General features: G+C 35.2%; 1 protein-coding gene across 1 annotated transcript in view; it reads right to left on the bottom strand.

Moving 5' to 3' along the window:
- Eip63F-1 (Ecdysone-induced protein 63F 1) overlaps nt 1-26708 on the bottom strand; it is a 96498-nt gene extending 69790 nt beyond the window's left edge. Inside the window, exon 1 of the mRNA XM_069838904.1 lies at nt 26450-26708. The gene's annotated coding sequence lies outside the window, so the exon portion shown is untranslated. The remainder of the gene's footprint in view (nt 1-26449) is intronic.
- Between the last annotated feature and the right edge of the window lie 652 nt (nt 26709-27360).

The following is a 27360-nucleotide window of genomic DNA, read 5'->3' as shown; positions in this document are numbered from 1 at the left end:
GATCAAAACTCGATTAATCGATTAAATATTTTGATCGATCGACAGCACTATACAATACATTTTATTCATTCACTACAGCAACGTACAGTTCCCTTCGTCTTGGAATCGTGGTCTAAGGCATCCTGTCTAGGATTCGCGTTACGGATGCGCGCTGGTTCGAGTCCTCATGGGGGAAGAAATTTTCTCATGAAATTTCGGCCAGTGTCTGAGACCGGTGCCCACCCAGTATCGTGATGCACTTGGGGAGCTGCGATAGGTAGCGAAATTCGATTTTCGAAAGCCAGCTATAACGGCTAGGGAGATCATCGTGCTAAAAACACGATACCTCCATTCTGGTTGGATGATCGTCCACCTCTGCTTCGGCATGTGAACATGAGGCCCGTTGGACGGTCTGGGCCCTTTAATGGCTGTGGTGCCACGGATTATTATTATTATTATTATTATTAGTATTATTATTATTATTATTATTATTATTATTATTATTATTATTATTATTATTATTATTATTATTTGGCAGGGCATGTAGCACGTATGGGCGAATGCAGAAATGCATATAGAGTGTTAGTTGGGAGACCGGAGGGAAAAAGACCTTTGGGGAGGCCGAGACGTAGATGGGAGGATAATATTAAAATGGATTTGAGGGAGGTGGGATATGATGATAGAGACTGGATTAATCTTGCACAGAATAGGGACCGATGGCGGGCTTATGTGAGGGCGGCAATGAACCTTCGGGTTCCTTAAAAGCCATTTGTAAGTAAGTAAGTATTATTATTTTATTATTATTATTATTATTATTATTATTATTATTATTATTATTATTATTATTATTATACAGTACCATTAATTTGTATTGAATTTTGATTATAGATTTATCCTTCTTTTCCCACCCCACCTGTCGGTAACAATTGTGAGTAGTTCTCAGCGTGGTATTTCGAGTTGGGAAGGGAATGGAAAGTGTACAGTATGTTCTCTGTAAGTTTTAAGGGATGAAATGTGTTGTACGTGTTCTTTTATTCTACTCAACAGGCTACCAGGTAAGGAGTTGATATTTTCTTACTGATTTTATAAATGTAAATGTATTTACTGAAATTATAAATTTTAAATGAAACATAATGAGAATTACTGTGATGTAGTTTTCATATAATATTGTGATCAGGGCCGGGTATTTATGGAGATCGCGAAAATCACGACATAATAGATATACAATAGATTTTTACTAATCTTTACGAATTAAGTGATTCTGATTAATAATATGCGGATAAAACAATCGCTACAAATCGCGAAATAGAGTTCTAATAGCGAAATATGAACACATTCGCGAATTATTATTATTGCGTCGTTTTATAGCGAATTTCATATTCCGAGTTTTTCGTTTTTTTTTTTTTTTCACTTGAATTTGTTATATATCCAAGTAGGCTACATTACATGGTATTCCAGGTGTTCTGATTACATTAGTGAACTCAAAAGACTGAGAATTCAACATTTCACTAATAATTTGAAAGTGTTAATTTGAGGGCTGCAAATTTTTTTTGTTTTTAATGAGTGTGTGTTAAATACAGTCCCAATTCAACAAATATTTTCTATTGGCCAATCTGCATCTTTACCAGAATCCAACGAACCTTTAATGTTAATTATTTGGAAAGTAATAATCATACTGAGTTAATACTCCATTTCCAAAATAATTTTACTTACTTACTTACTTACAAATGGCTTTTAAGGAACCCGAAGGTTCATTGACGCCCTCTCATAAGCCCGCCATCGTTCCCTATCCTACGCAAGATTAATCCAGTCTCTATCATCATATCCCACCTCCCTCAAATCCATTTTAATATTATGCTCCCATCTACGTCTCGGCCTCCCCAAAGGTCTTTTTCCCTCCGGTCTCCCAACTAACACTCTATATGCATTTCTGGACTCGCCCATACGTGTTACATGTCCTGCCCATCTCAAACGTCTGGATTTAATGTTACTATTTATGTCAGGTGAAGAATACAATGCGTGCAGTTCTGCGTTGTGTAATTTTCTCCATTCTCCTGTAACTTCATCCCTCTTAGCCCCAAATATTTTCCTAAGCACCTCATTCTCAAACACCCTTAACCTATGTTCCTCTCTCAAAGTGAGAGTCCAAGTTTCACAACCATACAGAACAACCGGTAATATAACTGTTTTATAAATTCTTTCAGATTTTTCGACAGCAGACTGGATGATAAAAGCTTCTCAACCGAATAATAACACGCATTTCCCATATTTATTCTGCGTTTAATTTCCTCCCGAGTGTCATTTATATCCAAAATAATTTTTATTTTCCTAAATTTCCATTAATCTCCGTGAAGAGTACAAATCAATCTCCAACAATCTCCGCCGACACCAATATTAAAAAAAAACACACAAGTGATAAAATTAATCTCCATAAATACCTGCCCCTGATTATGACAGACATAGGTACGTAAGTTATATCCACTGTAAATCATCTGTTACGTAAGTTTAACCTTTACCCGTCTCTGTTCCTCCCCCAAAAAAAGAAAGGACGATGCTAGGACTTAGAACTACTTAGGCATCTGTTCATGATTTTTCTATGGTGACAGTTCAATAAGTTATTAAGAATGTTGCAACGACACATCTAAATCAGGATCTGGCGAGGTCCCAACCATTGCAACAGAGGCAGCGACCCTTCACACTTCTACACCTGTTACGCATACAGTTTCAAATAAACGCACGACAAGAGAATGAAGGAAAGACAAAGAGGGAAGAGAAAATAGAATGATTATTTAGATAAATAAAAAAGTGTATGCAGTATTTTTGGACCTGGAAAAGGCTAACAACGCCATATTATCAACAGTAATCTCACTAGAGGCTTTGATTTATCTAGAGAAAATCAAAACTCGAATGGGATTTAATTGACTATTACACGATTAGAAGAAAGTATATAAAGATTAGAAGTAACGAAATACTCCAATACAATAAAATATTAATTGCCTTACGAAAATACAACCTCGATTGGAAAACGCACAATGCTATATTATGACGAAATTTAAAATTTAATACTTACTTACTTACAAATGGCTTTTAAGGAACCCGAAGGTTCATTGCCGCCCTCACACAAGCCCGCCATCGGTCCCTATCCTGTGCAAGATTAATCCAGTCTCTATCATCATATCTCACCTCCCTCAAATCCATTTTAATATTATCCTCCCATCTACGTCTCTGCCTCCCCAGAGGTCTTTTTCCCTCCGGTCTCCAAACTAACACTCTATATGAATTTCTGGATTCGCCCATACGTGCTAAATGCCGTGCCCATCTCAAACGTCTGGATTTAATGTTCCTAATTATGTCAGGTGAAGAATACAATGCGTGCAGTTCTGTGTTGTGTAACTTTCTCCATTCTCCTGTAACTTCATCCCGCTTAGCCCCAGATATTTTCCTAAGCACCTTATTCTCAAACACCCTTAACCTATGTTCCTCTCTCAGAGTGAGAGTCCAAGTTTCACAGCCATACAGAACAACCGGTAATATAACTGTTTTATAAATTCTAACTTTCAGATTTTTTGACAGCAGACTGGATGATGAAAGCTTCTCAACCGAATAATAACACGCATAAACTAATTTTATTCTGATTTGAAATTAAGTACTAGTTATAAAGTACTGAAAACGAATTCGTGTGGATGTGAAAAGCGCTGCCAGTTGGACAGCCCTGCTCGGACGCCCACTCCTGCTGTTGTCCGTCCATTAGTCCACAGATCATCAGATGAATGTGTCGTTCGGAGGTAAATCACCATAATGACTCTGGAATCCAGTCAGTCTGAGATCGACATTTCATCAATACGTGATATCTATGCTGGACAGCAACACGTTCATTTCTGTTTGTGTGTGGGCAGTACATGTCCAGCCATCGTTACAGCTATAACATTCAAATATTTAACAGACTATCCTCTTCTTATTCAAACTCTTGTTTTCTTGTCTACCTCCATCAAATATGCGTTAGATATCATGTAATGTGTACACTATTTGCTTTTTTTTCTTCTTCTTCGTTTGGTAAGCCTACTGTTTCTTTCCTTTTTTTTTTTACTTCTTCATTATACAGGGACATCATTTTATTTTTTACTAACATTTCTAATATTAACCTGGCTATACCTTTGGATTAACGGTTGAGAACCGGAAACATCGTTTGCTACCCCCTTCCACGACTGGAGTTCGATGATACTGGCGTAAAATACAAACAAATCACTCTACTAAGTATAGGAGGGAAGAAAAGTAGTTCATTCACTTACGTAACTAGGAAATATCGCGATTTCGAGTTTGATAATTTTCATTAATAATAATAATAATAATAATAATAATAATAATAATAGTTTTATTTTCCCTGGCAGAGTTAAGGCCATCAGGCCTTCTCTTCCACTCAACCAGGATCAAATCACATACAAAAAAATACATACCGGTATACAAATATTAACTTAAAAATAATAATAAACATAATTAAGTAAAAAAAGAGAGATTGAATACATATACACAATCAGTATTAACTTTAAAATAACAGTAATAAAAATATATATAATAAAAAAAGAGATTGCATACATAATCACAAACAGGAAAATACATTCTAGTATACAAGTATTAACTTAAAAAAATAATTAATACATTTGAATATAATCTCACAACTAAAGGAATAGTAGAATTAGTATGATCAGCACAGCATGGGTTACATTGAGACAATGACAATTACCTAGATATTAGTGTTAATGGAAAAATAAAGAAATGACTTTGTAAAATAATAATAATAATAATAATAATAATAATAATAATAATAATAATAATAATAGTAATAATAATAATAATAAATAAAAATTATACCTAAAAAACTAATTCTGTGCATTTAAAATATTTCTAAACAACTTAGGTTTTTGTTCAATCAAATTACAGTACATTATTAACAATAAGTGTTTTTACTCACTAACTGAGCTATCCATTCGGACATATTCATTATGCTGTGTATATTAGGCCTATACTGTCTACAGCACATTAGCGTACAATATAGAGAAAAAGTTAAATTGAAAAATAATCATAATATGGATATTTAAACACATTTTTGAAAATGGTGGCCGTTCATTTCGACATAGGCTTCAGTTCTAATGTGCATATTATCGCACTATAGACTATTGTACCTAATCCCAATTACCTTTCGTCCTTCGTACTAGTAACTCATGTTGAAATAATTCTGTACCTACTCTATAAAAGAGTACCTTACGTACTGTAAATTCAATCTTCACTTCTGCTCAATCCGAAAGGATAAAATTACTCAGACATGCTATCTGCTGTCCGTCCAAGTGGTTTTGTCGCAGGGTCGTAGAAAGGGGGGAAATCACGTGACAGTTAATTACTTAACGAGGCCCTTTTATTTAAGTCATTTTAAACAGTTGTATAATATTACGTAGACGTCTAATTCCTAACAGAAATTAATGTTTTTCAGGAAAGTGCTAAGACAGTTCAGTCACTAGCCTTTACAGAGGGACGAGCAGAAACAGGTGGGGGAAACCGGGATGCGACGTAGACAAACGAACGACAGTACCTGTGCGAAAATATGATTCGATATTGAAAGCTCTTTCGTCACTGGAAAACGCGAACATATTTATGGAACGGTACTGTACTCACTACCTCAGTAGTGTTTACTATGACCGTCAGGCGACTTTGACTGCATACGCGTCCTTGGTTCTGTGTGGAGGACGATTGGAAGTTTACTAGTAGAGGGGGCGGGAGTGAAGTACATTCAAAAACTCAGGTACAATAAAAATTGAAGTAAAAATAAAATGATGCAAATTTGAAAGCAAGTTTGAAATGAATACAAGTTAATAGTCTAAATACAATGAAAGATAAACTAGCCCACTCCTGAATGAGTAAGACTCGTGCTCAGGAGGGGATTCCAATACAGACAAAAATAAAATTAAAATTGAGAGTGAATATAGATTAAATAGTGTTTAATATGTTTAAACCCAAACTATAAATCCAATACATTTTTTTTATTTTTTTTATTAATTTGGAGAGGATTCGTGGTTAAAATAATATTGGAATAAAATTTTGTTTGATAATCTGGGATCTTGACTCATGCTATGATAAAAAGCTGCATTGGTTTTACATTTTTGTTCAGACAAACGCAGAGAATTCATATTTTTAGTTCTATATTTATGTATATACCTTTCAAAGTTATTAAAATTTCTATGAAAATATTTTAATAAAATAAAATAATACATTTGTTTAATATTGAAACTTCGAAGTGTTTAAACAACAATTCAGTTGGGTAATCTTTCTGCTTTTTTTAAACAAATTTTTAATACTTTTTTCTGTAGTAAAATTAACGGATAAAGGTTGGATTTATAAGTTCCATCCCAACCTATGATATCATACATAAATTTAGATTGAAATAATGCTAAATAAATTATACGTAAACAGTTAATTGACAAAATATCTCCCTGTACAACGTAAAAATAGAAAGTATTATGATGCATAAAATGTACATCCTCGCCGAAATACACGTTTTTATCATCCGTGATACAGAAACAGTGACTTTAGATCTGCAATCCCCACTGTCCATCTGCTTGTGGTCAGCGATTTCTCTAAACTGTTGGTCTGATTGCTTTCGTGTTCAATATACCTCAATCAAATTTATGCGGAATATTTAATTTTTGTTAATACGAGTATACCCTACCACAAGACATCTTTATATTCTTCATCCTATACAGTTTCAGTTGCTAGAAATTGGAACTCGCTTCCGAGTGATATAAGGGGTTGTTGGACAATAACTTCATTTAGGTCAAAATTGCATAAATTCTTACTTAACAGATGAATTGCTGATTAATATTTGTTACTTATAATGAAACTAACATCTGTCCATTCTTATTATTATTATCATTAATTTTTCTAAATAGATTTACAAAACCTCTAATGGCAATTACTTTAATATTCTCATTATAGAAATAGAAATATATATATTCTCCCTGTAACATAGTCCTAGTAAGCTTATATTAAATTAATTTTCATCATTTTACTAGCTATCTCAAATATTAAATTAATTATAATTCATAGAATTAAATTAGCTCATAAATTAAGTTACTATTTTACCTTATAGATTTATCTAAATTTAAATAAATGTGTAGTGAAGAATATTGCTGGAGAACCTTTTAAGTGTAGTGTAAATATTTGTAATTTAAATTTATGTATTGTATCGATTAAGGCTGGTTGATTGGAAGAGAAGGCCTTATGGCCTTAACTCTGCCAGCGAAAATAAAACATTATTATTATTATTATTATTATTATTATTATTATTATTATTATTATTATTATTATAAATAAGATTATGAGACTTCAAATTGAAAGGCGTTGAAAACGACAGATGATTTTCAGAGTCGAAGAGATGGTGATATGGTGACAATAAAGCAACAATTTCCAAGAAATCCGCGTCACTTATAGAAAATGTCTACACTACGAATCTTAACGTACTTATCCGAGAATCCTTTGTGGAGCAGCAATCTGCTGAGTGAATAGCCATTGATTCATCGCAGCCAGTCAATGAAGCTGGCATCCTCCCACGCAATCGCTTCCGTATTTTTAGTCGCAGATAGAAGTGGGTCAGCATATCGGCAGGTGAGGAACACAACGCGCGGCAGCAGTTCTATTCAGCCTTTCCGTTTCCGCTCACCCGTATTCAAAATGAAAAAACAGTAAAACCTGTGAATATGACCACCTTTGTAGCTTGGCCATCGTTATAGTCAGCCGCAAATTAATGAAACCTTCAAGTTCTTGAGTTTTTACTCGTATTAGTGTTGGTATTTTGCTCTTTTTGTCCACTTCATTCCCTCGTATGTTTTCAAAGATTTTTGATAGACTATTACAGGATGCGGAAGTAGCTTTCGATTATCGATTAGTGTACTTCCGGAACTTCCGTTTCAATTCAAGTGGCGAATCTCTGTAGGTAGTGTATTAGTATTAGTATTAGTATTTATTTATTTAAACTGGTAGAGATAAGGCCGTCAGGCCTTCTCTGCCCCAATACCAGGGGATTACAACTGTAATATGAAGAATAAAATTACAATTAATATTAAATTTACAATTACAATTACAATAAAAATTAAAGTACGACAAGATTACCTGATTAATGAAAGCTAGACATTTTATCATAGAAGTTAAGAACAAAATATATATATATATATATATATATATATATATATATAAAACATTTGAGTCCACACCTGTGGAGTAACGGTTAGCGTGTCTAGCCGCGAAACCAGGTGGCCCGGGTTCGATTCCCGGTCGGGGCAAGTTACCTGGTTGAGGTTTTTTCCGGGGTTTTCCCTCAACCCAATACGAGCAAATGCTGGGTAACTTTCGGTGTTGGACTCCGGACTCATTTCACCAGCATTATCACCTTCATCTCATTCAGACGCTAAATAACCTAAGCTGTTGATAACGCGTCGTAAAATAACCAAATAAAATATAACATTTGAACTGGTAATGGAAATTACGGGTAAACGGATGAACGGATTTTAATAAATGACCCGTCATTTTGAAACTTGGAACCCAAAATTTTTCAGAAAAATAGTAGTTTTCAGTGAAATTTCAGTTTTCTACATCATTTTCCTATTTTCCAAAGTCCATCTGTCGTCAGTTTTCAGAAATAATGGCTTTTAGATAATAAAACAAAACACGAACACACTACAATAAACAATATCACACGAAGGCTACGACATATTTAGAGTTCATATTGCTCAGATTCTCTGACATCATAATACCAATATGTCGATCTTCATTTGTGTAGCTTTTTCAGAATATTTCTGTAATATTGGTTATTAAAAACTTCAAGATTTACTAAAAAAATTTACAGGTCAGATTCTCTGGTGTGTAATTTTCTGAGTACAGCTGTCTGTGTATTGGATATTAAAAACTACAAAACTTAAGAATGTTTGATGACATTATTACCATTAAAACTGAAATATTATTATAGTGAATGCCATGATGTGAGTATTTGTAACTTATACAGATTGATGCTTTATTGGTGATATGAAAGTGAAATCTTTTGGGGTTATATAAGTAGGCGTAGAGAATATCTGAAGTTAGATCTTCATTTCTATAATATTTACTGAGTGACGGCTATATAGTAGTCTATACAAAATTTAAGTAAGATAATATTGTTATTAAAAATGAGATATTTTTATAGTTATTAATCAAGTGGTATAGCTCTTTTCCATATATTTAATGAAACTCAAGAACTGAAGATGTATAGGTTCAATAAAAAATATTTTGCACAAAGAAAACCATTCAGAGGGATATGTTTCATTATTATGGAAGCAAATAACTTCCAAAATGTCTGGTATTCGTCAATGGAAATAATTTTGAAAAATTTTAATTTGAACTTCTAATGAACTTAGTTTGCAGCATTTGCTGCACAAGCCCCTAGTATTTTTGAATTTACTGAATTACAAATTAAACTTAAAATAACAAAATTCTATGGTGATGAAATTACCATATATTGAAATATTTTTTGATAGATTAAGAGAACTATTTACAAGAAACCATGTCTGAACGAGTCTCAATTACTGACCAAGTGCCTAGTAAGTTTGCATTTGAATTCAATTTTATTTCGACAGTCCCTGATCCTAGCAGCTAGCGAATTCCAGAGTCTTGGCAAGGTTATTGTGAAAGAGGATGAGTATGAGGAGGTGTGATGGGATGGTATTGTTATTATTGTTTCATGGCGAGAGCGTGTGTTCAGATTGTGGTGGGAAGAAAGGTAAGTGAAGCGAGACACAGGTACGAAGGGATAGAAGAGTTCAAGATTTCGAAGAGAAGGAGAAGTGAATGTAAATTTCTTTTCTTATCTAGTTTAAGCCAACCTATTGTTTCCAGGGATGGGGTAATATGATCATATTTGCGAACATTGCTTACAAAACGTACACACAAATTATGAGCACGTTGAAGTTTCGTTTTGTTGTCGCTGGAAAGGTCAGTCAGTAAAATGTCAGCATAGTCAAAATAGGGAAATACAAGTGTCTGCACAAGGGACTTTTTTTTAAGCAAGAGGGGAGATGAACATTTATCCTTTTTAGCACATGGATAATAGAATATACTTTTCTGCAGGTTTCTGTGATTTGCATGTCCCAATTGAGATTATTATCCATGTGAATGCCAGAGTGTATGTGTTTAAGTTATCGTTGTAATATTGTGCGACTTCAGTTCCTTCAAGATGTTGAAGGCTGGTGAAAGTAGTAAACAGAAATACAAATTGTCTGAAAATTTTAAAACTAAATTCTAGTGTATACCAAGTTCAACAATTTACATTTTCATTAGAATTATTCAAAATTAGTGTAACATTTTTATGTCCTGCTTTTTTTGTGGAAAATCCTGCTTTTTTGTAGAAAAATGTCCTGCTCCTGCTTTTCATTTTTTACATCTGGTAACCCTAGGTAGAGGGATCATATAGACTATAGGGGAGTTCGGAGGCGGTGCGTAGGAGGATCTGTAGTTTGGAGGGCCTTAGGATATGCACACCATTCTAATACAATGGGCCCATCTGAGCGGCCTGCGTGCGAGGACAGTCCCAGTTCATGCCTTCCCGTCAGTGAATAGGGATTATAAAGAATGGACACTGAGCGAATTTTCCTGTGTTTTGTTTCTCTGTGTGCCGGCGTTTAGTTCCACTTTCAAGCGCTAGAGGTTAGTGTAATCGAGGATACGCTAAGATAATAATTGAGAACAGAGTTGAGACATAGGATCCAAACATCGCCTACCTTATTGCATAATCCAGTAACGCTTTGCTTCAAATAAATTCAAGTTAACGGCTTTTCCTTATTTCTCAGTGACAAACTAGTTGTAATAATATTTTTTTTAATATTTCAGATATAATAAATTATATTATAAAATAATATAATACATCATAAAATTAAGTATCGAATTCGTTTAATATTTGTATATAATATAATATAGGTATATGGTTTTACTTCTCATAAGAGTTTTGTTTTTCCATTTTCAGCGCTATCAAATCATTACATATTTTAATTGTTGTTGGGGTCAATGTCTCAAGTCTCATTATAAAGGAACTCTAGAGTCTAGACATTACAGTTAATGACTGATTTATTATTTTATGGATCCAATTTATTTTATTTAAGTACATAATGTACCCAGATATATTAATTATATGTGTTATATTTCCGCTGTGTCGACTGCTAGCTGGTGTGATGTCAGCGCCAACTCTAGGGAGAAAGCAGAATCTCACGCCCTAGCTGGCTTGAAAGTCATTGAAATCAGTCCGGCTACATCAAAGGTACCGATGCGAAGTGTCCATACTTAATTACCTATACGCTGCACCTGTGAAGAGGACTAATAGAATAGGTGGTCTTTCTATTTGGATTAGTATTTACCATACTTGCTATTGTATTCCGAGTTAAAGGATTGAAAACATAGTGAAAGCGGTGGATTTTTAAAGTTGTGAACTTCCTTCGGGAAAAATAAGTCAAAGTCCAATTCAATCAATGTATCGGTTACCTGTTCTTTGCTCCAGCAAATTCCCTGCCTGGCATACAGATGTCTCTGCGAGCCATCACTCTATAGAGATCATGGGTAATTCTAAACCGTCTTCACTGAGCATATTATTCCACTTTGATTTAGCTGAATTTGCATCCGAATTTTTGGTGAACTAGAAGGAATGTCTTTACATTATAATGAACAATACTTGAGATAGAATGAGGGCATTCCCCTGTCGTGGCTGTTGTTGCCATGCTGCTGCTGTTATATAAATATTCCACCATCCAAAGTGTTTCGCAGTGCCTAACATAACGTTGACTAAAAATAAAATTTTATTTGGGTCGGTTTCAAACATGCCTCCTTCACACCATGCACGCTTCCATTTGGAATTTTACAAGAAACAGAAATCAAACATTATCATAATCTTCACTGTCATATATAATTTATCATCATTTGGTCTTCGATACATTGCCTTGTAAGAATTGCGACCCAAACTTGACATTCACAAGTAACGAGTCTCTTTGGTGAAGTGGTCAGCATGGTGCAGACCACAATCTAATTCTAAGTTGATTGGCACATCGAAAGTTAGATTATTTTTTATTTCTTTGCTAGGAATCAGTCTCAGGCCCGTTAAATTTGCACTTCTTAATTTGGTACCAATTCTCTGGCCGGGAGGAAATAGTAATATGCGTTACAAGAGCGGTATGTTGAAGTTTTCATGTTCGAGGAAAAGTTTGAAAAAGCGAAACGTAGTTGAGCTTTTTAATTTTCGAGAATTGAAAGAAAACATACCGCTCGTGTATCGTACATTATTTTGTGCGAAGATCGTTTATTACATACCTGAAAGAGGAATTTCTAATTAGTTGCAATGAAATCTCCATCTTGGTTTCTGTTCAATGACGGCAAATTTGCAAAACAAAAATATCTATCTTCTACATTGTTGCTTTAAAATATTTTCTGTCTTTACTATACTCCAGAAGGCCGTGATATACGTCTGTCTTTTTTTCCTCCAGTCTATGATGAGTCTGGAATCTTTGTTGATTTTTTCACGGCTTCCTTAATGTTACTTGCATCACGAATGCAGTAACTTTAGTGGAGTTGTAGAGTTTACTTAATTTTTGCAAATATTTAAAAACAATAATTAACAATGCAATTTAGGTGAAATTGCAGTGGTAAGTTTCCAATTTATAATTATTACTATATTGAACGTCTCTAAAAATAATACGTTAAAAGCCTGAAGCTGTAAAATCAATATGTCACTTAAGCGGTAAGAAGAGGGAAATTGGTATGTGTGTTAGGTTGAGAATACTGAATGTGGAATTTTAGACTTTCCGCGGATTGGTTTTGTGCGGAAACCAAGCAAATACGCACGATCTCGCACATAAGGTCTTAAGCAAAAATATTATACTTTGCAGGAGAGCAGTAGGAAGATTGAAATTGGTGTCAATTATAGAGTCTTTTTTTAATTAAGAAGTTTTTCCTGGATATTATTTATTTATATTTCTTCTAAAATAGGTAATGTTGCTCATTTAACAATTTTCTTGATTATTTCCAAAAATAGCCGCACTTAAGCCCTTTTAAGACTAGAACCCAACCTGAGTAGAGGGGACTATTTAAACGTAAGACCTTTTTCACGTCAAAATAAATGAGAAGTGTAAATTATTAGGAATCCAAAATGGGTTTTTAAGCAATTATAGGGCTGTTTACCCTGGTGCTTAAAGTTTTAAAAGGAAAGGGCATCAGTATGTGATAAAATGCCTAAAATACAAGTTAGATCTTTTTAACAGGGAAGCATGGAAAGTAAACATATGATGATCTGTAAGGAATAAAGTATTAAATATACTTAAGTCCTTTATTCTGTGTGTGCTCGATTCAAAAAGTACTTAGGACATTTGGTAAAGCTCTATAAATCCAATCAGGAGTCTTATTTTACTTCAGCCGTTTTACCAGATTGTAGAGAATTGTTTCCGCTTTCAGAATATATAAAAATCTCATTTTTACAAAAAAAAACTGACTTAAGACCTTTTTCCTCCCGGCCACAGAATTTATTCACACCAGTGATACCGAGCGAGTTGGCTCAGACTGTAGAGTTTGAGGCTCGCTTTCGGGAGGTCCTGGGCTCAAACCTCTTGCCGACCAATCTGACTGGAGTTTTTCATGGTTTCTCTCAGTCATAAAGGCAAATGCCGGATTATAAATTTATATACCATGATTCATCACCGCTTCAATCGTCAATATCATAAACATTAATCAAAATGTAAAATCAGTTACATGAGCACATCTGGAACACGCAATAGAAACAGGAGCTCAACAATAGCAGAAACGGCCTGCTGGTATACTCACAGACTCTAAACATGCGGTATGATCACAGATGTTAAAGCGTGTATAAACAAACGTAACAAAAAGAAATCAGTGACATTTTTGTAGAACGAAAAGTTCAGCGAAAGAGGAAAGTAGGCCTATTTTTAGCTAAAATAAGAAGGCCAAAATGGCTAGAGAGAGTTAATAAGCAAATAGGCTTTCTTTGAATTTGAAAAAAACTGTGTATACGATTTTTAATAAACCTTCGTTTTATTATATTATTCCGAAATAATTAAAGTTTAACGTTTCTATAATACAAAAAGTTGCATCAGTTAAATTTTTAGGTTTGATTGTTGATGAACATTTAACATGGGATAAGCATATTTTGGCTGTCTGTGAGAAAATTGCTCCAATGTCTGGTATTTTGAAAAGGCTTAAAAGATCTTTGCCTATATCTTGTCTCTTGAGTGTATATTATGCTTTTATCCATTCTCATTTAATGTATATGACATTTATTTGGGGACATAATAAGAAAACTGCTTTGAGGCCTTTACAAGTTATTCAAAATAGAGCTTTAAGAAATTTATTGGGTTTTCATTATTTGACTCCAGTTAAATATCTATATCAATTTTCTTTCGTTGAATCAATTATCAAATTAGGTGCTGCTATTTTCATGTACAAAGTTATTATTAACAATTTAATACATAGTAATATTACATTTCAGTTTAATAAAGATATACATACTGATTTAACAAGACAAAAAGACAATATATTTTTTTCTCAGCATAGCTCCGTAACTTATGGAACGAAAGGACTTAACCATTTTTAACAACAACTTTTAACCAACTTCCTTTAGAACATAGACTTTTACCAAATTGCCGGTGTTTTAAGAATTGTTTAAAAATACGTTTTTGGAAAGATTATTTATTTTAATTCTCAGTTTATTTATTTATTTCATGGTTTCAAACTTTTTCTTCTTTCTGCCCAAAACTTTATGTTATCTTACTATTTGTTCTTATTTTGCTTTCTTTCTTTCACAAATTCTTGTGTTATTGTTTGTTTTCACAGACTGTAGTTTCATGACTTTTTCAATTAAATTGTATAACATATGTATGTGATCTTGTATAGCCCCTACATATGAGTTATACTCGTTGGGGTATACTCAATAAATAAAAAAAAACTTATTGTATTAAAGAAAGAAAACTCCCATAGCTCCAAAACGTAAAGTAAATCTATGATATTTATAATATTTGCCTCCATTTACTGTAGGTACTTCAACGCTGTTGCTTTGAAGATTCATTGCTTCCCATGCTTTATTCTTAAGATGTCTGTCTTTGCGGTACAACGAGGTGTGTATAGCTCAGACATCTAGCTCACAGTCTCTCTCGAGACATCGGCTGTATAGAAATCTGCCCACAAAGCAGAAAACTCGGTGAGGCGACTAACATCTACTCGGGAAATGTTTTCTTATCAACGTGTCGTAAATTTACGAGGGATGTCATGCTATGGATTTTTATCGACCCTTACGAATTCGCTGCTCTCTGCAGGCTGTAACCCCTTGAACTTAGTAACTAATGGCAAATGGTAATCGTTAGAAGTGACTAGAACATCACTGTAAACCTGTATGATTGTTTAATTTCTTCAACGTACAGTAGGTCTATAGGCCTATATCATATATCGAACATGAGTATTAAATTTTAATTTATATATTAGTTGAACATAGGTTAAGGGTGTTTGAGAACAAGGTGCTTAGGAAAATATTTGCGGCTAAGAGGGATGAAGTTACAGGAGACTGGAGAAAGTTACACAACACAGAACTGCACGCATTGTATTCTTCACCTGACATAATTACGAACATTAAATCCAGACGTTTGAGATGGGCAGGGCATGTAGCACGTACGGACGAATCCAGAAATGCATATAGAGTATTACTCGTAGTTGGGAGGCCGGAGGGAAAAAGACCTTTAGGGAGGCCGAGACGTAGATGGGAAGATAATATTAAAATGGATTTGAGGGAGGTGGGATATGATGATAGAGAATGGATTAATCTTTCTCAGGATAGGGACCAATGGCGGCCTTATGTGAGGGCGGCAATGAACCTCCGGGTTCCTTAAAAGCCAGTAAGTAAGTATTAATTGAACAGTTTAATTTTTTTTTTTTTTTTTTTTGCACAGAGAAAATAAAAGTTTTAAAATGGTCATATTTACTCTTCATCTGAGTTCATAACAATTACTGTACAATTTTTCTATACTGTCAAATTCAGTATAACGAACACACTTTAACGAATTATTCAGTTCAAAGAAAATATTCCTAATTCCGTTCATATCTTTACAAAGCGCCATTTTAAATCTAATTTCATTTTTACGAACGCTGGTATTACGAACATTAAGCTAGAAAGAAATGCAGAAATGTTTCTTTATCAAAATGTGACGGATTGAACGAATTTATTTTGTTCATTTTCTTTTAAGTTCACAAATGTATATTTTGTATGAATGTGAGTGTGATTGTGAGTGTGCCGGGTTAATATTAATTAATCAGTCATCACAAATATAAAAATACATCAGGACTGTCGCTGGACAGTAACCTGAACACACGTTTCAGCGTCACATTGTTGACAAGTAACTCCATCTGTTAGCACAACCATAAAGCATCTAATAGATGCTATAGAGTTACCAACAACGAAAAAAAAAAAAGTATATTGTAGTCTAATTCAATGAGCGGGTTGTTTACCCCTACCCTCCTAACTATATTTCCTCGCCTGGGCCGGTTTCCTAAATGTGCCTCTTTTGTCACAAAAGGAATAGTACCAATCCAGCACAGATTATGTAGACCTATCTGTAGCGAGCTTCCCCCCCCCCATGAGCTAAATAAAAGTAAATATGTTATAAGACAGTTTTAGTCTTTTATATGTACCGAACATTTAATGTCTTGTGAAATAACACTTGTACTTACTTTGTTCTTTAAAATGTACCGTACCCTTTGCGTCAAAAGATTCTGATTGACCAGAATTTCAGTGTGCAGGAAGTGTCCTAAAGTAATTCATGTCAAACAACACTCTAGCGGAAAGAAGATACACGTCTTCTCTTTAAAAATATAAAATATCAGAAGAACTAGACATGACTTGAAGTCTCATGTAACGAAGAAAATGAGGCTCGGCAGTAAAACATGATAACTGACATTTTGGTAAAAAAAAATGAGATATGTAGCGTATAATATGGTACCTTACATTCTGCGTCTAATGTAGTAGTTAGTTTTCCAACATCTCAACAGATGGCAGAAGTATACACACTTTACTTTTCTGGTAACTGTACAAACTATTGTATGTATAAATTTTTACCTACCTAATAACTTCAACACCAAAACGTCACTTACCATGTTTTACTCCCGAACCCCTCATAATATTACATCAGTGCATCTACACTTTCAACATTCATTATTGTATTGCATGACTTGAATGTTTTATTGTTATGCCTGAACAGTGTTGCCATATGTACGGATTTATCCCTCAGCGTAGGATTTTTTTAAAATAATTCAGTGTATTTTTTGACTTGCTTATTACTCATGGACAAATATTTACTCTTAAATCGCAGCAAGAAGCCTGACATACTGAGAAAATCCAAGCACCATGATCCGAAATAGTTAATGTTCTATTATTCTGTGAGCACAATCGCCTTTATTTTTACGATCAAATGTGATGAAATAAGCATTCGTGGATTCACCAGCAACCTTTCAACAATCTCTCTCTCACTCATATTCATAACACCTACACAGTCACACAAGAGCTTATCTGCTTCTGTATTCACCAGAGTCAGTTACAGTCATTTCGTATCATTTCAGAATTTATTTTTCCCTAAGTTTATTACTTTGAAACTAAAATGAAATCCTTAATCTTTGGTCAGTCTTATTTACGCTTTTACATAATTTTTTCTCCGCCGAAAAAATCGGCATATTTAAAGTTGTCGATTTTATTCTGGAAATTTTTTTAACAAATTGAATAATGACAAAATTTTAACTCATGGTTCATAGGCTTATTTCAAAATACAGCGAAAATTGCTAAAATGTATATTTCTCTACCGCACTCTAATGTGGAAAGCATTTTTTATGGTGCCTGACATTAAAGAAATAAATACATAAATAAATTGTTGACAGACAGTGGTTCATTACTTGTGTGTATAAAACTAGACATGTGCAACATTAAAAAGGTGTGCTAGGACTATCCAGTAACAGAAGAAATGCTTAAATCATTTAATGAAAGCATGTACAAATGGGACAAAAAAAAGAACAGACGAATTATTGAACATATAGTGGGTGAAAAAGAGGTGGAAAATAACGAGGAAACTCAATTTCAATTATAACTGTAAATACAGGGTGTTTCAGAAATACTTTGACAAACCTTGAGGGCATGTTCCTCACATGTTCATTAAAGTTGCATCACTTGCTACCAAGCTGACAATATCTAACAGATGTTCCATTATGTTCTTGCATTAATAGCAAAAATCTAAGGATTTCGGACATGTTTATATTAGCTTTTTTCTTGTTTTGTTGTGAGGAACATGCTCCCAAGGTTTGTCAAAGTATTTCTGAAACACTCTGTATAAACTTTTTTTTATCACCATCCGATATATAGGCCTAATTAATACCTGGCTACCAAATAGGAGCGTTGAGCTTTGATTTAACAAACGTATGGATTTCTTACTGACTGTGAGGATTTTTTAAATATCTGTAGAGATTTTCATCTGGAAAAACCTGGCAACACTGTGCCTGAAGATTGCTCCAAACAACGACGCTTTTCAAACTACCGAAAAACATCTCAGGGACGTTCTTAGAAAACGATCTTTCGAATCATGGTGCCGATTTCAAATAGAGGCAAAGGTGTTTGTACATATGAAGCCAAGTCCTGGATCACCTTTAAACAGTGTCTTTCGTCCTCGGAATACATCACTGTCATCACGAGAGCTTTGTAACGTCAGCCCAGTGAAATATGTTCCTGGCAGAACCTTCAGAACTGCCGTTGTCGCAATCTAACTAAGCTAGACAAACGTTTGGCTGCGTACTGGGTTACTGCGTAACAACCATCGTGCCCGTACAGCAATTGCCATCCTGCTGAGAAACAGGGGATGGTATGAGAAGGAGAAGAGTCATTGTGTCTCTGAAGATGACTTCGTAGGAGGATGGATATAATCGTCATCAATATAAGAACTCAGAAAGCGATGGTCTTAGACCCCGCTGTAACTTATGCATTGAGCGAGACACAAATCAGGCACGGCAGATAAACAATGACAAGCGAGCTAAATATGTACCTTGCCTTCCACACGTCACTGAAAAATATGGCGCTTTACAACTGAGGTGTTGCAGGTTTACTGCATGGAACGAGGGGATATCACCAACACTCATATGTAGTATTCTTAAATCCCTTAATAATATAATTCCTTTTATGACTAAATCTCTTAATAATTCCTTTTATGACATAACAAAGATTGTGAAGGAAATTCTGAAGGTCTCACCTCAAATCTTACAAAGGCTGGTTCACAATAAACCGGAAACGAGAATCGGAACGAAAACGAAAACGGTAAAATTGTTAAAATGTATACATTTAAATGTGAACATTCACAATTAACGGAAAGCTTGCCGGAGCCCGGGATCGGGAACGGAGAGTTGGCCAAGTTTCAACTTTGGCGTTCACGTTTCCGATCACAGCCCACTAGATTCATTCTATTGCCATCTAAAAGCTATTTTGTCGTCGTATATTTTGTAGCAAGAAGACAGTGACATAACCTATGCATTATTTTGTTCTGTGCTGTGCATCATGGAGCAAGTTTTATTTGATGAGATTCTAATATTGAGTGTTGAGGAAAATCCTCACGTTTACGATAAGCGGCGCGCCTCGTATAAAGATGAGAAAATGAAGGAGAATACGTGGCTTTCAATACCTGCATCTTTGAACACCGATCGGAAGCGAATCATATTTTATTACTGTATTGGTTGTATTACACACTACATATTCACGCTTCAAGTCAATAACTACTGTTGTGTTCATTTTTCTTCTATTACAAATGTTCCTTCTCTAATTATTTTTCGTTATGGTAGACTTAAAATAGGTTGTGATAATAAAGATGCATGGGCATATTTATAGTACCGTACCTAATGAAATGCTTCAGTTGAAATTTCGAAGTTGGTTAACCTGTGTTTATGTTGGCTGCCTTGTACTCATGAGAGAATGCCATTGGTCAGTTACATACAAATAACATCAGAATGCGTAATATCGACTTTACATATCGTTATTGACATACATATCGATATGCATAGTCGTCTACGTTCTCGGCTTATTGTGAATAAAAAATTTTCATATTCACGTCCTCTGCTTCTCGTTTCATTCAGGTTCTCGTTCCCGGTTTATTGTGAACCAGCCTTTATAGGCTATAATGTAAACACGTAAGTAAAGTAAGTCCAGGCGCTACAGCCCATGAAGGACCAAGACCGACCAAGACAGAGACACGGTATACAGGTAGACATCGCGTTGTGAAAGCTAGGTGTAATTTTAAATTTGTTGTTTCGTGCAATTTAACTTCAGTTCATCAGGAACTGACAGACTAGCTTCAAAACAAATGAATTTACGATGTTGCAGAACTATTATAAGAAAAAATTAGATGATGCAATGGAGGCTTGTCATTTGGAAAGTGTTTACTTTGGATTGTTGCCATCGTGTGGCATTTGAAACGTTGAGGCTCAGGTGAAGAGAAGGGGAGTTACTAGTTTGGTAATCTCAACTGGCTAATCGGAATTTTTGTCCCACATCTAGACATTCTGAAAGTAAACGAGGGCGGTTAATTTACGAGATTCTGAGGAAATTACGACTTCAGACGCTATCTTGGAGACAAAGAGATGGCAGCTCCATACATCAAGCTGAAACTGCACATTTGCTAATATGATATGTTAAAACAAAAAGAGGTATGGCAGGACGAGAAGACCGACATTGTGAAGCAAAAGATAACGAACGAAAATATACGAAGCAAGTCGATTAGAAGAATAGATCATAAAATTGTACAGGGACATCATTTTATTTTTACTTGAATTTTTATTGAACCTGAGTTTTTGAATGTACTTCACTCCCACCCCTTCTACTAATGAAGTTCAACCGTCCTCCACACAGATCCAAGACCGCATATACAGTCATAATAGCCTTACGGCCATAGTAAACAGTATGTTCCAAAAATATGTTCGCGTTTTCCAGTGACGAAAGAGTTTTCAATATTGAATCATATTTTTGCACAGGTACTGTCCGTTTGCCTACGTCGCATCCCGGTTTCCCCCACCTGCTTCTGTTCGCCCCTCTGTAAAGTTTAGTAGCTGGGCTGTCTTAGCTCTTTTCTGAAAACATTAATTTCTATTAGGAATTGGACGTCTACGTAATATTATACAACTGTTTAAAATAACTTAAATAAAAGGGCCTCGTTAAGTAATTAACTGTCACGTGATTCGCCCTCCTTTCTACGACCCTGCGACAAAACCAGTTGGACGGACAGTAGATAGGATGTCTGAGTAATTTATCTTTTCGGATCGGGCAGAAGTAAAGATTGAATTTACAGTACATAAGGTACTCTTTTATAGAGTAGGTACAGAATTATTTCAACATGAGTTACTAGCACGAAGAACGAAACTGGTAATTGGGATTAGGTACAATAGTCTATAGTGCGACAATATGCACATTAGAACTGAAGGCTATATCGAAATGAACGGCCACCATTTTAAAAAATGTGTTTAAATATCCATATTATGATTATTTTTCAATTTAACTTCATTCTCTATATTGTACGCTAATGTGCTGTAGACAGTATAATATACACTGCATAATGAATACGTCCACATGGATAGCTCAGTTCGTGAGTAAAAACACTCATTGTTAGTACTGTACTGTATTTTGATTAAACAAAAACCTAATGAAAATGATCAAACTCAAAAGCACGATATTTCATAGTTTACGTAAATGGATAAACTACTTTACTTCCCTCCTATACCTAGTAAAGTGATTTGTCTGTATATTACGCCAGTATCATCGAACTCCAGTCGTGGAAGGGGGCAGCAAACGGCGTTGATCTAGAGGTATAGGCAAGTTAATATTAAAAATGTTAGTAAAAATAAAATGATGTCCCTGTACAAAGCACTATATAAACCAGGGATGTCGAACAGCGCTCTCGAGCTGTGAAATGAAGACCCTTCACTCCTCTCTTACCGTGCAACGGTTGAACACAGGTAGCAGGCAGACCGGGCGAATGATTGTAAACAAAAGCGAAACTGCTAAAGCGGCGGCGGCTGATACTTTGATAACTTTTATACATCTTACTAATTGATTAAGAGTTCATTTTAGATTTGTACTTGATGAAACGCTGATGAACGAAGAATGTAAGCCTATATGAGGATGATGATGATGATTTTTTTTATTTTTTATTGGGTTACTTTACGACTCTGTATCAACATCTAGGTTATTTAGCGTTTGAATGAAATGAAGGTGATAATGCCGGTGAAATGAGTCCGGGGTCCAGCACCGAAAGTTACCCAGCATTTGCTCGTATTGGGTTGAGGAAAAACCCCGGAAAAAACCTCAACCAGGTAACTTGCCCCGACCGGGATTCGAACCCGGGCCACCTGGTTTCGCGGCCTGACGCGCTGACCGTTACTCCACAAGTGTGGACATGATGATGATGATGATGATGATGTTGATGATGATGATGATGATGATGATGATGATGATGATGATGATGATGATGATGATGATGATGATGATGATAGCGTTTTAACTACTAGGTCATTCCATGAATGTTGTTCGTTAGTAATAATAATGTTGTTAATATCATGTTTAAAATACCAACATAGTCTGTAGATATGTGTGATAGCAGTGCAACTTCAAGTTCAGAAACGTAAACTGTTTTGATGTACAAAATTAATTACTTTTAGCGTGACTTGAAATTTGTTCATTTTGTTACAGATTCAAAAATATCTTCTCCTCCTCTAGTGAAATGACATCTACAAGATCTCCATGAACATTGAAATCTGAAACGACACTCCTTATGAATATAGCTAGCTTCACCGTATCTTTGAGCTAGTGAGTAACAAGAAAAAGTTTTCATTCTTGCTATCAGTTGTCCCTCCAAGTTATCTCCCATTTTGATATGCCTTCTACAACAATATTACGAGACAAACTTATAGATTTAAAATCATTAACGTATTCCGGACATATCTATTTTGCATCAGCTATGAGAGTCTTTCACAAATTCTCCGTCAGTAAATAGCTTTGAAGCCGTTGCAATAATTTCACAAATTATGTAGCTAGCACGAACCAAGCTTGTTCTACTAACACCCGATAATGATGGAAGGTTTTATGAATTCAATCTTTATTTTAATTCCTCTAAACCCTTTTCAAGAGTGGAACCGGATAACTTTTCTGGTCCTAAGCTTCTGCAAGTGTTGAATTAAAATTTATTTTAATATTATGATTACAGGAGAATGGAGAAAGTTACACAACACAGAACTGCACGCATTGTATTCTTCACCTGACATAATTAGGAACATTAAATCCAGACGTTTGAGATGGGCAGGGCATGTAGCACGTATGGGCGAATTCAGAAATGCATGTAGAGTGTTAGTTGGGAGGCCGGAGGGAAAAATACCTTTAGGGAGGCCGAGACGTAGATGGGAAGATAATATTAAAATGGATTTGAGGGAGGTGGTATATGATGATAGAGAATGGAGATTAATCTTGCTCAGGATAGGGACCAATGGCGGGCTTATGTGAGGGCGGTAATAAACCTCCGGGTTCCTTAAAGGCCAGTAAGTAAGTAAGTTTAATATTATGATGGCTCAGGTATCCAAGTTCCTTTCTATATATTAAGCAATGTGCCTTTCCGTCCTGATAAATAAATATTTTATCTGTCCACTCACTATTGAATCGTCGTTTCATATCCATACCAGCCGCCAGAGTTGATAAATATACTGCGTATAGAACAATGATACAGCGAGCTCAGATTGACCTTACTACCGTTTCAGCTCAGCTACGGTAGGAAACAGTTTTAATCGTCACAGTTTGAGAGCGCTGTTCGACATCCCTGATACAAACTAAATCAGAATCCCAAATATTTTGAAACAAATAGTTGGAAACAATCACATTCATAATCAAATTACAAGCAGGAAGAGCAGGCCTAAGATTTGTGTGGGTTTGGGAATTCGATGTTTTTATTTCTTTCTTTTTCCGTTTAGCCTAATAATACCGACGTGTCGTGTGTCATCGTTCTTCTCGTTATAGTAATGAATTGCTTGCCGCCTACGCCTCGCTACATGAACAGAGCTGTCAGTGCTATAACTCTCACTGTTTGTGTACACAAGCTGGGATGTGGCCTTTCAGTCACTTGTGCAGAAAATGCTGAAACTGTCATTCGTAAATTAATTTGTAACGAATTACAAGTGTGACAATGTCATTGGAAGGAGATTTCTTTCGACTACTCATAAATATACGAGTACGTACGTGCAGATCTCGAGTTTTATAAGTTTGAACCTACCTTCACCGTCGGGCGATCGATTCTGACCAGTCAATTATGTTATTAAATTCGAACCATAGCCTTCATCTATAGGAAACCCTTCTGAATGACAAGCCACCCTTCCTTCTTCTCTTCTTCTTTAGAGCGATTTAGCAAGGTGTGAAGCACTTAGATCTATTAATTTTATCCATTTTTTAGTGTGCAGGCTTTCCCGGCCGGTGTCTAGTTGAAACGGAGCTTTCGGGCTAAGATGCCGTGGTCTACTGGTGCTACAGGTATCCCGAGCAGAAGATTTCGACCGAGAATACCTAACCACTGAAGATATCTGCCGCAGTAGTAGACGAAACGTCTGGTAACATCTGCACCAGTAGACCACGGCACCTTAGCCCGAAAGCTCCGTTTCAAATTTTATTCATTGTTAATCCCTTTCACGGCGGTTGCATAGGTGGCCCAGGAGCAAATGTAAACTTGCATAAATTGCCCGGTTTAATTTCCCTCAAATCGTTAGAAACCAAACAGCAGTTTCCAAGAATTTTATAGCTGATTTCAACCCAATTAAATGTTTGTATTATGGTATGTATTAAGCAGGGGGGGAGAGGGTTTGAACCAGCCTTGAACTTTTTTTAATTACATATTTAGATTTGAATATTTTTTATCCATAATCGTTCTCCTTTCTCTAATTTTTCAGAGTAACAAAATCTACATCGACATAAGGCATAGTTCTCCTACACTTCCTTCAATATAATCCCTGTGCTGGTGCTGCAGCACGTTCGAATTATAACAATGCTATCTTTATTACAGAGAGACCTACCACCTAGTACCGACCTTGTAGTAAAATGAAGCCGACATAATATGAAATTTAATTTGTTGTGAAAAATATAGAAAAGTTGTTTTAACAGTTCTGCAGTGCAGACGTTAAATATTATGCATTGTCGATTTTAAACTAATTTTAAGAGCTGTATTCACCCGTTCGTTAGTTTCAGTTCTGATTTTATTGTGAAACGTTCGGTTAACGTTTTGTGCGTTTGACAATTTTTAATAATACAATAATAATAATAATAATAATAATAATAATAATAATAATAATAATAATAATAATAATAATAATGTACAACATTTAAAATGCATTCATTCATAGCGTTCTGCCCAAGGGCAGGTGTTTTACTGCAAACCCAGCATTCTCCAGTCTTTCCTATTTTCTGCCTTCCTTAGTCTCTGCATATGATCCATATATCTTAATGTCGTCTATCATCTGATATTTTCTCTGCCCCGAACTCTTCTATTTAAAATACCGATAATGTAATAAATGTACATAATTATTAAGTAAATTATTTCTTCTTCCTTCCCACATTACTGCATCTAAGATAAGTACTTATTTTCATAACATGTTGGTATGACTATCGCCTAATTAAATCCCCTTCACTTTAGTAGCCAGAAAAAATCTATTCTCAACCCTTCAACTTTCAACCCTTCTCATTCTCTTAAAATCTTATTTCAGTGCTTGAAATTCAGCATTAGTAAAAAGACAGGAAAGTGGCTATCTCTAGTGGTGGATAAAATTATATGTTTTGCAAAACATTTGAAGAGTCCACTGCAAGAATGATGGATGTCACTTTCTTGTCGAAAATGAACCAAGACTGTCGATGCATAGCTTAAGACATATAGAATGTACATATGGCATTAACACTGATAGTCATTGTCCAGTAATGATCGGAAAATCACAGTTAAGCTTTGAGCGCTAAGCATTTCAAACTTTCAATTGCTTCTCCTGAAAAACGTATTCCAAATGACATCCATCATTCTTGCAGTGGACTCTTCAATTGTTACTTTGGATTATTATGCTCCTATTACGCTCTTCATCAACCTGCAAGCGATTATTACGAATACAGAGGTCAGATGTGTCAGAACGAAAGTGAATGTTCATTTTTCCATATTATTTGTTCAGATTTTTCCAGAAGCGGGTTAAACCGTCTTTGTTCCATTCCTAGACGAAGGAGTTGTTCACAATATCAGTTTCGCGCGGTAAATTTTGACTATTTTTATGTAGGCCTGCCCTCTGATCAGCTCTAAAATTTCTGTCCTCACATTTTTTAACCTATAGCTATAATACGTACTTCGTGCGTTCCGTCGATCAATCCAGTAACTCGCTTCTTCGCTATGATTGTTGACACATTCCTCTTCGTTACAGAAAACAACTGAACACTGCAAACAGTAAACTAGAAAGCCACTTCTGAACTGCGGATAACGCAGATGAAGACTGAAGCAGCGCCGCGAGTCAGTTGGGATGCTGTGTGAGTCCGTCCGCCATAAATAGCAGCGAGCAAAGCTTTCGGAGCAAGACAAAATGAAAGAGACAAAATATATGGCCGTTTCTTCCCCTCCCCTTCAACAATGTATCTTCGCAGATGAAAAGAATATGCCTGAAAGCGACTACATAAAATGTTTCTTTTGGAAAGAGTACAAATTTCTTGTATTTTTATCTTCTTTTTTTTTCAGTGCAACCGATCCGCAACTGTTTTCTTGATTCTACTTCAACCAAGTAAACATGGGCTAATTAGTGTTATACATACATGTGCTGCTGAGACAGGCCATAACCCTTTCACACCGTCATTGTTGTTCGTATTTTATGGATTATGTCGACCTTTCTGACGGTGTACATGTAAAATAGACGGGTTAAATTCGGCATTTTAGTAGTAGTACTAGTAGTAGTGGTAATAAGGTACCTGATGGTAATATGGCCAACTTAATTTGAATTAATTTTTTTCATGACTTGATATTTCCTAAATAATAAAATTCGTGTGTTTGCATGAACTTTGATTCTTTATGCATACATAAAACAATCCAAGACTTTTCTTTAAACCAGAATTCTTTGTTTTTTATATTTTGGAAAATCTTACATTGTGCAAGTAATATGCCGATATGAAGGTAATATGGCCATAAGAAAGAAAATTCATTATTTTGGAAAGAAAAACATTTATTGCTGATTAATGAAGTGTGGATTGAAAATAATGGTTCTTGGTTCAAA

Source organism: Periplaneta americana, chromosome 11 (assembly GCF_040183065.1).
Source record: "Periplaneta americana isolate PAMFEO1 chromosome 11, P.americana_PAMFEO1_priV1, whole genome shotgun sequence".
In the NCBI taxonomy this organism is placed as follows: Eukaryota; Metazoa; Arthropoda; class Insecta; order Blattodea; family Blattidae; genus Periplaneta; species Periplaneta americana.
Note: the sequence above shows the minus strand (reverse complement) of the source record. Positions and strands in the feature narration are given on the sequence as shown.